Raw genomic sequence first — 12,892 nt, forward strand, 5'->3', positions numbered from 1 at the left:
GGAGGAACTTGGATAAACCTTCAACACATGGGTAGGTATTCTGGAGTCGACCTCGGTCGGACTAGAACCAGCAACCCAGTGGTGTTGCAGCTGTGGATAATACCACTACGCTATCTCGCCAAATCGAGCTAAATTTGAACTAAAAGTTCGGGGTCCACGGGGTACTAGACGGCACGGATGCAATTAAGTCACAAGGCTCCGAGTCACAAGTCAATCTCACTTTTATAGATTTGACTCGAGTCAAGTAGAGTCAGTTTTAATTCACCACCGAGTCAAGTCCGAGTACAAATCAGCGACCAGAGGGTTGAGTCCGAGTCCAAGTTATTGCGTTGACTGCTCAGTTTCGAATTAAAGTCTTGTTAAACCCACTTTTTATAATTCTGTTTGGTTATACTTATATCGAATGGTTCGCATTTAAAATATGCTAATTTTTCTCACTTTTAACAGTTTCTGGTCGCATTTTCAAGTACCAGTGCCAATAGATGAAATACCAACAGTGTCGCTATTACACTATTCTTCGAAATTACAATGAAATGTCGGTATTGGCCGTCTGAGACTCGAGTCACATGACTTGGTCCGAGTCATGCGCAATGACTCTAGTCCACGTCGCGTGAATACACAGATTCACTCGAGTCGAGTCATATCCGTATTTTGAGAAAATGACTCGAGTCAAGTCGAGTCATCGGAAAATCGTGACTCATCGAGTCATTACAACCCTACTTGACGGTCCATAAAGGGTCCGCGAAGACAAAAAGGTTGAGAACCAATGAAATAGTGAGTTCAAGTCGTATAGCAGAAAAGTAGCAAGTACGCTCAACCGGGGTGCTACGCAGTTAGGTTTTCAATTGTCATCTTTGTATACTAGGGCTCTTCAAAAATGACTTTTTTTCTCAAATCGCACGGGCTACTTGATAAAATTGTTAGGTAACCTAATTTAAGCCTACACACAAAATTTAGTTCAATTCCATCCGGTAACCGCTTTGCTACAGGAGAAGTAAGTTTCTATTGATTATATAAAACTAAATAATAAAAAAATTGAAAATTTTCTGTTCACCCCATGAAAGTGTTAGGCTGTCTATAGAAACGATGCTCATTTTTTTTGTATGAGCCCGACGGGGGCGTTTATTTCTAATATGACTTATTGCAATACAAGATATTTCAAATATACATGATTATATAAACAGTTGTGAAATGACAATAAAATATCATCGGCACAATATATTTTCGTCTCTTCGCAGGTTCGCTTCTGCTTCAGTTTCATCGTCCTCTCCATCATCATCATCATCCGGTTCGTCCGCATCAGACTCATCATCGGCCGAATCTTCTCCTTCAGATTCCTCATCGTCGGGTTCATCTCCAGCCGGGCCGTCGTCGTCAGGTTCATTTCCAACTCGCGTCTCGTTTTCTCTATCGGACTCGGGTCCGTCTTCGCTTCCATCAAGGTGATCCTGGATGCATGTCATCCATTCGTCGGCCCCTTCCTTCAACGAGATCAGCTCTCCTGTTTGAATTCTTGTTTTGATTTTCTTCAATATTTTCTTCGTCATGTTTAGTGTCCAGCTTTCTGTTTCCCTCTGTCAATCGTTTTCGATATCCAATTTTTGTTTTGCTTTTAATATTTTTCTTTTGAAGATTGTGATCATAAGCAGTTTTAGGCTGCTTCCGTTGTCTTTAATTTGAAGGATCTGTTTTTCTTTCAGTTTACCTATTTTCAGGATTCTTGCAACCTTGCGTAGAACCCGAGTTGACACCTGGCATTTTGCAAAAACATGATGCTTGACATTATCTGTCGCATGTCTGCAAAATTTGCATTCGTACTTCTCTCTTTTCGCCTTACCTGGCGTCAAGAGGTTTCTCTTCTCCTTTCTTTCTCCAAAGTTATATGCATTCATCGCGATTCGGTAGTTGTTAACTTTTTCTTTGTTCGTTAGTTTTGGTTCCGCATTTCTGTAAGTGTTGTTGACTTTGTACCATATATTCTTGTCTTTCTCTTCTGTTGCATTCTCGAATTGTTTGTTCACTTCTTTGTATATCATTTTGAAATTTGCTTCTTCCCATTTTTCTTGATTCCAGTTAATTTTTTGTTGTGATTCTAACAGCTTTTCCCATTCTTTTGCTGGCTTGTCTGCATGTGGGGTACTGTTTGAACAGATTCCTTCATTGAATCTTTTTATTTTTGTGCTAATTTGATATATTGCTTCGTTCTCCCAAAGTTCGTTCGGTCTTTTTATTTTCGCCAGCCTGTTGATTTTCATTAAATCAGAGGCGGTTATTTTAGAACTTGGGTAGGGGACATCCAGTCCTCCTTCATTCTTGGATTTTATCAGTGTTTTGCGACTGATCGTTTCCATTTTCTCAGGGTCTATCAGGAATCTGAAGAACATCCTTTCGATTTCCCTGACTATTGTTTTCTGTGGTTGAAAAATTCTGGCAGTGTACAATAGTTGTGTTACCGCAAGACTGTTCAGTATAAGGATCTTCCCGACCCACGTCAGGCTTCTTCCTTTGTAGTTATTAATGATTCTCCTTATTTTTTCTTTTTTCTCGTTCCACATCTCATTTACGCTATTTACTCCATATTTGTAGCCTAATATTTTAACTTGAGTCACAGATCCTACCCCTCTTTTTTTCTATTTCTTGGGCCACAATTGCATCATCAATTTCTGTGGGCACTGCTCTGAGGCATACAACTTCAGCTGTGTTTCTCGGTAATTTACATATGGCCTGCAATCCGCTTGTCTGTATTTTGCCTTTTGATTTATTCAAGAATAGTCTTCTTGTATTTTCATCCAACTCATTTTTGAATGTGATATTGTAGGATCTCGGTCCGTTTTGAAATATCGATTGTACGTCTTCTTTCATCTCTTTCATTTGCTCATCCTGGAGTATTTTTTTCAGGAATTCATCCGTGGTGATGTCTTCACTTAGTATTACATCTATTGATCTGTCTCTTTCAACAGCTTTTTCCAAATCATTCATCCTGCTTCTTTTGTGTGTATAGGATTGATTTACTTAAAGTGATGTCTGAATACCAGTATTTTTATTATGAAAACAGTTTCAAATACTGCTTATCGAATGTATTTATGTAAAAGTGGCAACCACTTTTGTTGCGGCGCGTCCAGTACCGCTGTAAATACCTATCTTGACAATGCTACTAGACCAGTGGTTCCCAACCTTTTTCGCCCCATCGCCCCCTTTTCAAGGTCAACACCGATCATCGCCCCCCAAATTTTCTGTACCGAAAATCAGGCATACAAACTGTAATAACAGGCGGGTTGACTAAAAAAAAACGGTCAAATTTCCGGCACGATGTCCAATTTGACACACTTTTGTAACTTAATTTCCGTGGGATGACTAAAAAAAAAAAGGTCAGATATCGCCCAGGTTGGGAACCACTGTACTAGACAATCGAAAATTTGGTCGACAATGGTAGCCTTTGTTTTGTCCGATTGTTAGTCTGAGCGCAGATTTTCGGTCCGCAGCCTAGAAATTGTCTTGATATGTTGATTTATGCGGTATTTCTTGGCCTGCAAAAACTGTATTGCGCTTGTAAGACTGTTTATAATCTTCTATTTAATCGTTGTAATACATCGCTCTGTCGAAATCTCTACTGGTAATTTATCCGAATCTTTCAAGACTCTAGCCTGAATATATGCGTTTTCGAAGCCTATGTAGCTATTCGCCGTTTGTTGCCTTGCGACTTTACGGCTCGGCTGTCTTGTATTTGATCTTGTTTTAATCCTAAAGGTGTAATTGATCTTTGAAATTTTGTGTTTCAGGTGGGTCCAGTTGATTGCTGCGTGGAAAGACTTTGGTGTTACAGCAGCCGCCTACAAGATTGTGTGTTATATCAAACGCCGCGCAGCTGCCGAGCTGTGGCAGTCGCGGATAAAGAAACGTGCGGCCTGCGGCGTCTGTGTAAACTCAGAGTCCGTGTGGTTGTGCTGGCTGCACAAACTGTGAAGACTTCGGATAAGGTCTGTATAATTGTGCTGGCTGCTCAATCTGTGACGATTCCGGGTAAGGTCTGCATGACTGTGTTGGCTGCACAATCTGTGAAGCTTCCAGATATGTCTGTATGATTGTGCTGGTTGCACAATCTGTGAAGATTCTGGATGTCTTGTAAGTTGTGTTAGCTGTGTGGTCTCACATCAGTTGTGTGACGCTGACTTCGTGTATAACCAAACACGTGCGTGGCTTTTAGGCCAAGTACAGCGGGAATGACAACTACGTGCGCTACTAATGTGCTAGGCGCGTGAGTTAGATCTGTATGATTGTGCTGGCTGCGCAATCCGTGAAGATTCTAGATGTCTAGTTGTTTGTGGTTGCCGTGCAGTTTCTCAGCAGTTGCGTGACGCTGACTTCGTGAAAGAAAGAAACCACGTGCGCGACTTTTAAGCCAAGTACAGCGAGAACGGCAACCACGTGTACGGCGCTATATCCAGGCAAGGCGGTACGGCTTTTAAGCTAGACTGCCCAGCGCAGATGTAAGTAGAAGTAGTTATGTTAAACAATGTATCACAATTCACAGCGATACCAGCAGTCTAAAATAATCTGAAAAATATTTCTAAAAGACACATGCCTCGACCGATGCTTATTTTTTTTTATTTATTTTTTATCCGGCTCTCCGAAGACCCAGGCTTTTGCAGGACCTCTCTCATCTGGTGTAGGCACCTGCTCCAGTCTGGGGGTTTTAAGGTTCTTCTTTTTAATATTTTTTGTATATTTTCTAACTAAGGGGTTTAAAAAGTTTTTCAAATTAATGTAACGCGTTCTTCTTTGTTCTTCTCGGTTTTTCGCCGTTTTGTGAAGCTGTACTTTTATTTATTCTCCTTTCACCTCTTTCTTCCTTTTCACGGTGGCTACCTTACTACAACCAAATACTCCAATATTTTTGTTGGCTGAGGTGGGTGTAGGGGTGCGGTGTTTGCGTTTGCGTTTGAAACGCTGCCAACCTGTCGCGCGTGTTTGGTGGGTTTTGTTTCACTCCTCCTCCCCATTTTTAGCCCACTTTTCTTTCCCTCTTTGTTATGTTCATAATTTATCAAGTTTTCTCTCTATTTTTTCTACTAAGCTGGATATCTGTTTGCTTTCTTTCACGGTTTCCAGCCGTTTCTTGGCTTTTCGTAGTATTTTATATTCCAGTTTTTGATCCCCGATTTTTTGGTTTTCTATATCGAGACTTATTTTCAAGTTTATAATGGCTTTTTTATATATTGACAAAATAATCCAATCTGTTTTTGTTGTGCCTTCGTTGTAAAGAATCGCGTCGTCAGTTATAGTTTTCTCTAGTACTTCTTCGATATTTTTTTTGATTTTTTGGGCATATGTGCATGATGTCAGGATGTGCTTGACGTTATCATTTTTTTCGCCGCAAAATTTGCACGTTAAATCTAAGTTTTTCCCGTGCTTATCTTTGGTTATGTTTCTTTGGCGCTTTTTTTCTCCTCTCCGAACATATACGAGTCATGCGCGGTTTTAAAGTTTATGATTCGTTCGGTGTTTTTTATCATTTTCCTCCCGAAGGATCTTTGCCTGGCGATCTTATTCCAGTTGATTTTTTTTCCATTTTCAGTTCTTTTATTGCTTTTGTTCTCTTTCAAGCTTTTTATTCTCTTATACATTGCGTTGTGAGTGGCGTCTTGCCAGTCTTCTTCGCTCCATTCAAGTTGTTCTGCCAGGTCTATGGTGTCCGTCCACCACTTAGGGCAGTGGTTCTCAACCTTTTTCACCCGCGGACTCATCTCAAGCTCGCCAGTATACCCGCGGACTCAAGCTATATATTACTGAATTATTTTTTTTTCCAAGGGAGTGTAATACGGTATCAACAAAAAAATGAGCTAAAATTGAGTCAAGGAAGCTTTCTTAAATCTGTCTTTCCACATCTGTCGGCTTTGCAATTCAAGCAACTATTCAGTAATGCGGACCACATCTCGATTTCCACTTATATTAGACAACTATAGATTGTTTCTGTGATTAGCACATGTCCCTACGATTTGTAATTTCCCAAATAGTCTGTAAGTGAACAAGTCGCCATAATCAATCACCAGCACTCAGCGTATATCGCACCGGAAACCTGTGCAATGTGCCTACGTGCAGGACCGTAACAGCACTTCGTCAGCCCCCCCTCAATAACAAAACGTTGGTCTTGGGCCACACAGGCCTTAAACCTAACTTCTGGTGGGCTTCACCCCCAGACCCCCCTTCCGATACGTTTTTACCGCTACTTCTCGGCGAAATTTGTGTACCGTTCGTTCAGTCGTTTTGTTTCGAATAAACCGCGCGAGGCGTGAAAATATTCCATAATCATGATTGAATCGGTCGACATGATCGGGGATTGCATCTAGTTGTAAATTTTTTATGCTATCTTTGCTCATGCATTCAGATTTATCGGTCGAGCTGAGCGAGACGTTTCGGAACATGATATAATGATATAATTTTTCTAAAAAGTTGCATAAATTTTCAAAAAACACTCTATAATTTATGTTAATTCACAAATAATTTTGGCCCCCCTTCGAGGTCCCCCCCTCAATTATGGGGGTTTGGTGTACGGCAGTTACGGTCCCGCATACGTGTGTAGTGTATAAAGAGCTGTCCCAGGGGTTTATACCTGGCATATTCTGTATGTGAATTTTTAATAGTGAAAACGCGGCATTAAATTCCGAGTCCGTTCGTACTAAATTCAAGTGAATCCGACCAAAATTGTAGAGTTTATGACCGTGATAAAATTGCTTATGACAATTTTAGCAATAGGCTATACCTCGAACATAAATGTAGGGCATTTTGAAAAATTCCAGTTGGCGATAATTGGGGTTTTATACCTGGCGTGATTGGTATCAAACCAGGATGATGCGACAGATGTGCAAAGCATACCCGTTTTGCCTGTGATACTTGCAACCAACTGGTTTGCCCAAGACACAGAAAATATCAGGAGAACCAATAATGCTTGGAATGCTGATCAATTTGTAGTGGTGCTGTTTCGTTGTTCTTGCGTTCGAAATATACGTGGCCAAACATCGCTTGTTGAGGTATCTCTAATATTGCTTCCAGAACTACATTCACTGCAGTATAATTTATTAACTTGCAGGAATTTCGTATGCCCCTTATCAACAAGAGGTAACGGCACAATAAGAAGCATATAGAAAGAGATTCAAACAAAATCCAAATTGGCGAAATATGACGTAACAATGCAATGATAAAAAGGAACGGTAGCTGGCCAAAGTCAGCTGTACTGTACCGATACTCCGGTAGTCATAATAAAAGGATAATAGAGAATCAAATTATACGATACTCAGAAGACGTTACACAGACAATTAGGGGAATATATTAATGGAATATTGAAAGATTGTATACAAACTCTTTATCATTTTTATGGTGCCGTTAATTCTTGATAAGGGAAACCCGAAAAGTCACCGAGGTAATAAATTCTACTGCAATGAATGTAGTTCTGAAAGCACTATTGAAGTTGAGTGCCGCCAGTCACATATTTGAGGTATCTATGCATTTTCTATGACAGCTATTAAGGTTACTAACATTTCAAAATGGGTATTTTGCAAATCACTCAGCCTAATTCTCAAATCGGAATTGGACGAAACCGGACGGGGCTCATTCACTTTCGGACCAAAAAGCTATTTTCTCCGTAAGGCTGCAATGACTTTGGTCCGAAAGTGAACGAGCCCCGTAGGTCTGTCAATTACACGTTCCGAAATCGTATCGGAAGTGGAAGAAATAGTGTGCCGAGCCGATTAAGTTACTGAAAATTCCTGTGTTCGCGGACTCGGGGTTGGGAAACACTGACTTAGGGGTTGGGTACTTGTGCGGTTCCGAGTTCGAGTATAATTTTGGGTTTATTTTCTTTATTTTTGTTCCAAGTTCGTAGATTGCGTATTGCTGCCATATTTCTGTTGGCTCGGCCAATTTTTTCAGTACTGATATTTTTTCCATTCCGCATGCTCGCACTCGTGTCTCTATATCTGGAATGCTCATCCCCCCCTCTTTTTGATCTGCTATCAGGGTTTTTCTGGCAATGTTTTCGATTTTCTCGGGGTACCAAAGAAATCGGAAGCATATTCGTTCGATTTCTCTGATGTACTCTTTCGGCATTGGTATGGCCCTTGCATTGTACGTTATTTGTGACGTCACCATGCTGTCAAGTATTGTTTTTTTGCCCATCCAGGTCAGGTGGCGGTTTTTGTACGCTTCTGTGATTCGGCGTATTTTTGAAGTTCTTTTTTGCCACGTTTCTTTTATCTGGTTTTTCCCGTATGTTTGCCCCAATATTTGGATTTCCTGTTTTTTTAGCTTTTCATATCGTGGATCGGCTCTTCCTAGTCCCGGTTTTTCGTTTAGGTGAAGGATTTCCGTTTTTTCGGCGTTCAATTTTTGTCCGGTAGCTTGTTCGAATTGTTCAAACTCTTTGAAGATGTATGGCAGTTCTTTTTCGCCCGTTAGAAACACCGTCATGTCGTCGGCGTATTGTTGGATCTTCATGTTTATTTTGCCGATCGTGGCTCCACTGATATTTTCGTTGTTATTAATTTTTCGTGCGAGAGGATCGATACTTATGGCGTAGAGTGCCATACTTAGGGGGCAGCCTTGCCTTATGCCCCTTTGGATTTTTAGTGGTGCGGTCAAGGCTCCATTAACGGTTATTCGGCTTGTGGCTGTTGCGTATATGTTTTTTATCAATTTAATTAGATGATGTGGAAATTCATAGTTTTCTAGTATTTTGAAAAGGTATTTATGGTTAATTAGGTCAAAAGCTTTCTGTTGATCAATGTTAACTATGAGCATCTCTTTCTTCCGTTCGTTCGCATATTCTGATACCGCCTGAATGTTGCGCAGTATGTCGCTAATACGTCGGTCCTCTATTGCGCACTTTTGTGTCTGTAATATTAGGTTTCGCAGCGCTGGTTTTATTCGGCTTGCGATAATTCCCGTCATGAGCTTATAATCCGTGTTAAGGAGCGTGATGGGTCTCCAGTTTTTAAGTCTCTCTGGATCGCCTTTTTTGTATATTAGTGTTGTCACCCCCTGCCTCCAACTTTTGCATGTTTCTCCGAAGAGGTATGCGTTGTTTATTAGTTCCTGCAAATCTCTCTTTAGTATTTTCCAATGGGTAGTGTAGAACTCTTTTGATAGACCATCCGGTCCTGGAGTCTTTCCGTTTTCCATGTCTTTCAGTATGTTTTTGATTTCGTTATGGTCTATCTGTGTGTCAAGGTTTTTCTTTTGTTCTTCCGTTATTTTCAGGTCCTTTATTATTTCTATGTATTTGTCCTGTAAATCTGTATTGTTATTTGGCTATTTTGTCCAGAGCTTCTTATAAAACTGCTCGACTTCCTCTGTCACCTCCTCCTTTGATGTTAATTTTTCCTCGTCCGTGTTGACTATTCCCATCAGTGCCTTACTATGTTTGCGCTGCTTTATTTTATTGAAGAAGTATTTGGATGGTTTTTCGTTTTCTTCTAGGTCTTGCAGTTTGTATAGTCGACACTGGTGTCTCAGTTGTTCTTCTTCAATTTTCTTCAGTTCTTTGATTTCGTCGTACGCTTGGTCGCTATCGCTATGTTCTTTTTGTTTTTGCGCGATGGTATTTTTTAGGGCGTCGATTCTCGTTTTTTCGGCGTTTTGTTGTTCACTGCCGTACCGGGTCAGGTATTTCCTGACCTCGGTTTTAAAATACTCCCACCATTCGTGTATGGTGTTGTATTTATGTTTTTGTTTGGTGCATTGTTCATGCAGTCTTTTTATGTTTTTGTACAGGCTTTCGTTGTTTTCAAACATTCTCACATCATTTTTCCACAAGCCTCTTCCCCATCTGGTTTGTTCCATACGTTTTATGGACAGATGTTGATAAAAGGTGTGGTCGCTGACATAGTTTACTTTGTAGTTGGAGCGGCTTTTTATTACGAGGTCCTCTGTGACATAGATGCGGTCCACGCGTCTTGCTTGGTACGCTTTCGTCACTGTATATATTCGTTTGTGAGTGTTATGCCATCTCCATATGTCTCGGACCTTGTAAATTTCTATAAAATCCTTCCATACCTTCGCTGCTGGTGTTAACTTAAAATTACTGTTATTTTTAGCGTCGATTTTATGTGTGACGCAGTTGAAGTCACCACCTATTATCAGCTGGTTTTGTGTTTTTGCGAGTTTCTCGGTTAATTCTCTGTAAAGGCTTGTTTGATACGCCCCAACATCTGCGGGTGCGTATATGTTGAATATCGTGGTGGTTTCTCCGTTTTCTTTGTCCTTGAGTGTGAGGGACTGAATCCTATCCGGTACTACAATATTACCCTCTATATGATATTCCTGTTCTAGTTCCTTCCTAATCAGTATGCTGGTTCCTTTGTAGTAAAGTTTCTTTCCCTTTTCAGTGTCGTTCCATGCTTGGTTTGGATTAATTTGGTTAGGGTAGTACTTGATGTTTTGTTGTCGAGCCCATCTGTTCATTGTTATGTCATCCACTCTATGGGTCTCTTGGAGACATATGATGTCCCATTTTTCCGTTTTTATTAAAGTCTTAATTTCTTTCCAATGTGCCTTGAGGCCATTGACATTGATAGAATAAATAGAGGAGAACATTTTATTTTCTGGGGGGTCTAGGGCGCGTTTGGTTGTCGGCTTATTCCGTAACGTTATCTGCTTTGAGAAGTTTCCTTCTCACCGAGCTTTCGGCTAGTGTTTGAGGGCTTCGGGCGCTCTGGCTTCTCTTGCTTGGTGAAGGTGCGCTAAAAAACTCGGCTTCTGTAAAGTTTCTGCCCTCAAACTTTCTTGTAAGGGTTGCCGTCTGGCCTGTTCGGCTTTTGATTGTTTTGGTTATCTTTTTTTTTCTTTATTTTTACCTCCCGCCGAGGTTTGTTGTGAGACTTCGTCCTCACTGGTGGTGATAACTGCCAGTTCACCTTCTGTTGCATCTCCGCTACTGTTACTTCCCTCGTCGTTTTTCTGTATTATAGTTTTGTGGAGGTCGCTATTGCCCGGTGTAGGGGGCGATCTCAGGTTAAAGAAATCTTCGGCCTCCGACTCCTCTATGATGTCTGGTTCGTCTTCTTGTGTTTGGTTTGGGGTTAGTGTGTTCTCTATTTGTTGCTCTTTTTCTTCTTCCATGTCTTGTGTTTCAGTTTCTACCTGTTTGCTGTTTCTGGGGCAGTGTTCGCGGATATGCCCATACTCTTTGCATAACAAGCATGCAGTTTGGTTTGGGCAGTTTGCCGCGTTGTGCCCTTCCCGCAGGCATTTGAAGCATTTGGTTAGTGCCTCATCTGCGGGAAGGTACACTTTACACGGCGCTCTGCCCAGGTACAAGAAGGGAGGGAGCTTCCCTGGGATGTAGTTGCTTATCATAACCTGCCTATATGCGTTGTGGATAACTGTCCCTCGATGGTAAATATGTTTTATGCTCCTCACTGTGCCGCATTCATATTGTTTGATTCTCTTTTCTATTTCCACGTTCTCCACCTCTGTTGGTATTGCTCTTATATTTATTTGTACGGCCGGAGGCTGTGGCTTGTGTAGGTACAAGGTTCCGTTTTGTGTTGGTATTCCTTGTTCCGTATCTCTGAGGAATGTTTCTATAAGATCTTCGTAGGGTGCATCTTCGTGGAAGGATATGTTGTATGTTTCTCTTCCTATCTGGAAGATGGAGGCTATTCCGTTCTTTCGTTCTTTCAGTAGCGGGTGTGTAATTATAGCTTGGACTATGTCTACAGCGTTGCTGTCTGGTGGCGTTAATATGTCAAGTGAGCGAGGCCTGTAGCCGTAAGTTATTCTCTGGTTCTGTCTGTTAAGCGCGTTGGCGTAAGCCATCTTACTGGTTCTTTCTGCGGCGTTTGTGTGTGGCACAGGCTGCAGCGTTTAGCAGTTGCGCCGGCTTTATAGCACTGCTTTCAAGCGTTTCGACCGATGCTTACCTTAATACAACCAAAACGATGGTCACCAAATTTGGTTCAATTCCAACAATTGGAAGCGGAGTTATTACTGTCGAAAAATTTGGATTTGAATAAAATAGTATTTACGGTGATCACAACTATAATAAATAAACAAAGAATCGGTCACCGTAAATACTATTTTATTCACGACGGCAATAAATCCGCTTCCACTGGTTGGAAATGAACCAAATTTGGTGAGCATCTTTTCTATAGACAGCCTAACACTTTGATGAGGTGAACAGAAAATTTCAAAATATTCCATTATTTACTTTATGTAATAAATAGGAACTTTCTTCTACTGTAGCAAAGCGGTTATTGGCTGGAATTGAACCAAATTTTGTGTGTAGGCTTAAATTAGGTAACCTAACAATTTTATCAAGTAGCCAGTACGAGTTGAGAAAAAAGTCATTTTTGAAAAGCCTTATTGTATACACTACAGCAGTGCTTTTGAACCTTTTTGAGCTCCATTCGCACTTTTTTTTGGAAAATAAATTTCATTCGCACAAAATAACCGAAAATTGTTATACAAAACGAAGATGAAATTACCTAACAACATTTTGTTCAGATGTGCAACAAATTGGTTACTATGTAGCTACTACGGTCAAGGCAAGACCGGACAATGTATTCGGAGTGATATTATTACTACATTGATATTGAGCAGAGTGTTAACGGGTTTTTATACTTGCTACCGATATTACCCGATAAAAAAGTTATACAGTAGTCAACACCCCAATCGTACGGATTTGGGTTTTATGATACAATAAACATTAGGGATGGTGTGAACCTCTGAAAGGTTCAAGTTCGTGTGAAGGCGAACCTTTTTGAAAGGCTATGTGTGAACGCGAACGTGAACCTCATGACGTCACGTGGAGACATATTGCTAATTCCAGCCCTACATTTCAGTGAAGTGATAGCCAATATTAATGTACACGATACCTAGCGACGACTCCAGCCAAATA

General features: G+C 40.8%; 1 protein-coding gene and 1 long non-coding RNA gene across 2 annotated transcripts in view; both read right to left on the reverse strand.

Moving 5' to 3' along the window:
* Positions 1 to 5,702, reverse strand: part of LOC145456454 (uncharacterized) — a 156,421-nt gene extending 150,719 nt beyond the window's left edge. The window contains exon 1 of the long non-coding RNA XR_013920605.1: positions 4,867 to 5,702. This is a non-coding gene — a long non-coding RNA (uncharacterized LOC145456454). The remainder of the gene's footprint in view (positions 1 to 4,866) is intronic.
* The window catches only part of LOC145456418 (pre-rRNA-processing protein TSR1 homolog), a 157,222-nt gene extending 145,292 nt beyond the window's left edge, over positions 1 to 11,930 (reverse strand). The window contains exon 1 of the mRNA XM_080334534.1: positions 11,916 to 11,930. The gene's annotated coding sequence lies outside the window, so the exon portion shown is untranslated. The remainder of the gene's footprint in view (positions 1 to 11,915) is intronic.
* Positions 11,931 to 12,892: the final 962 nt, after the last annotated feature.

The sequence above is a fragment of the Botryllus schlosseri genome, chromosome 14 (assembly GCF_051294905.1).
Source record: "Botryllus schlosseri isolate E-star chromosome 14, Bs_hap1, whole genome shotgun sequence".
NCBI lineage: Eukaryota > Metazoa > Chordata > Ascidiacea > Stolidobranchia > Styelidae > Botryllus > Botryllus schlosseri.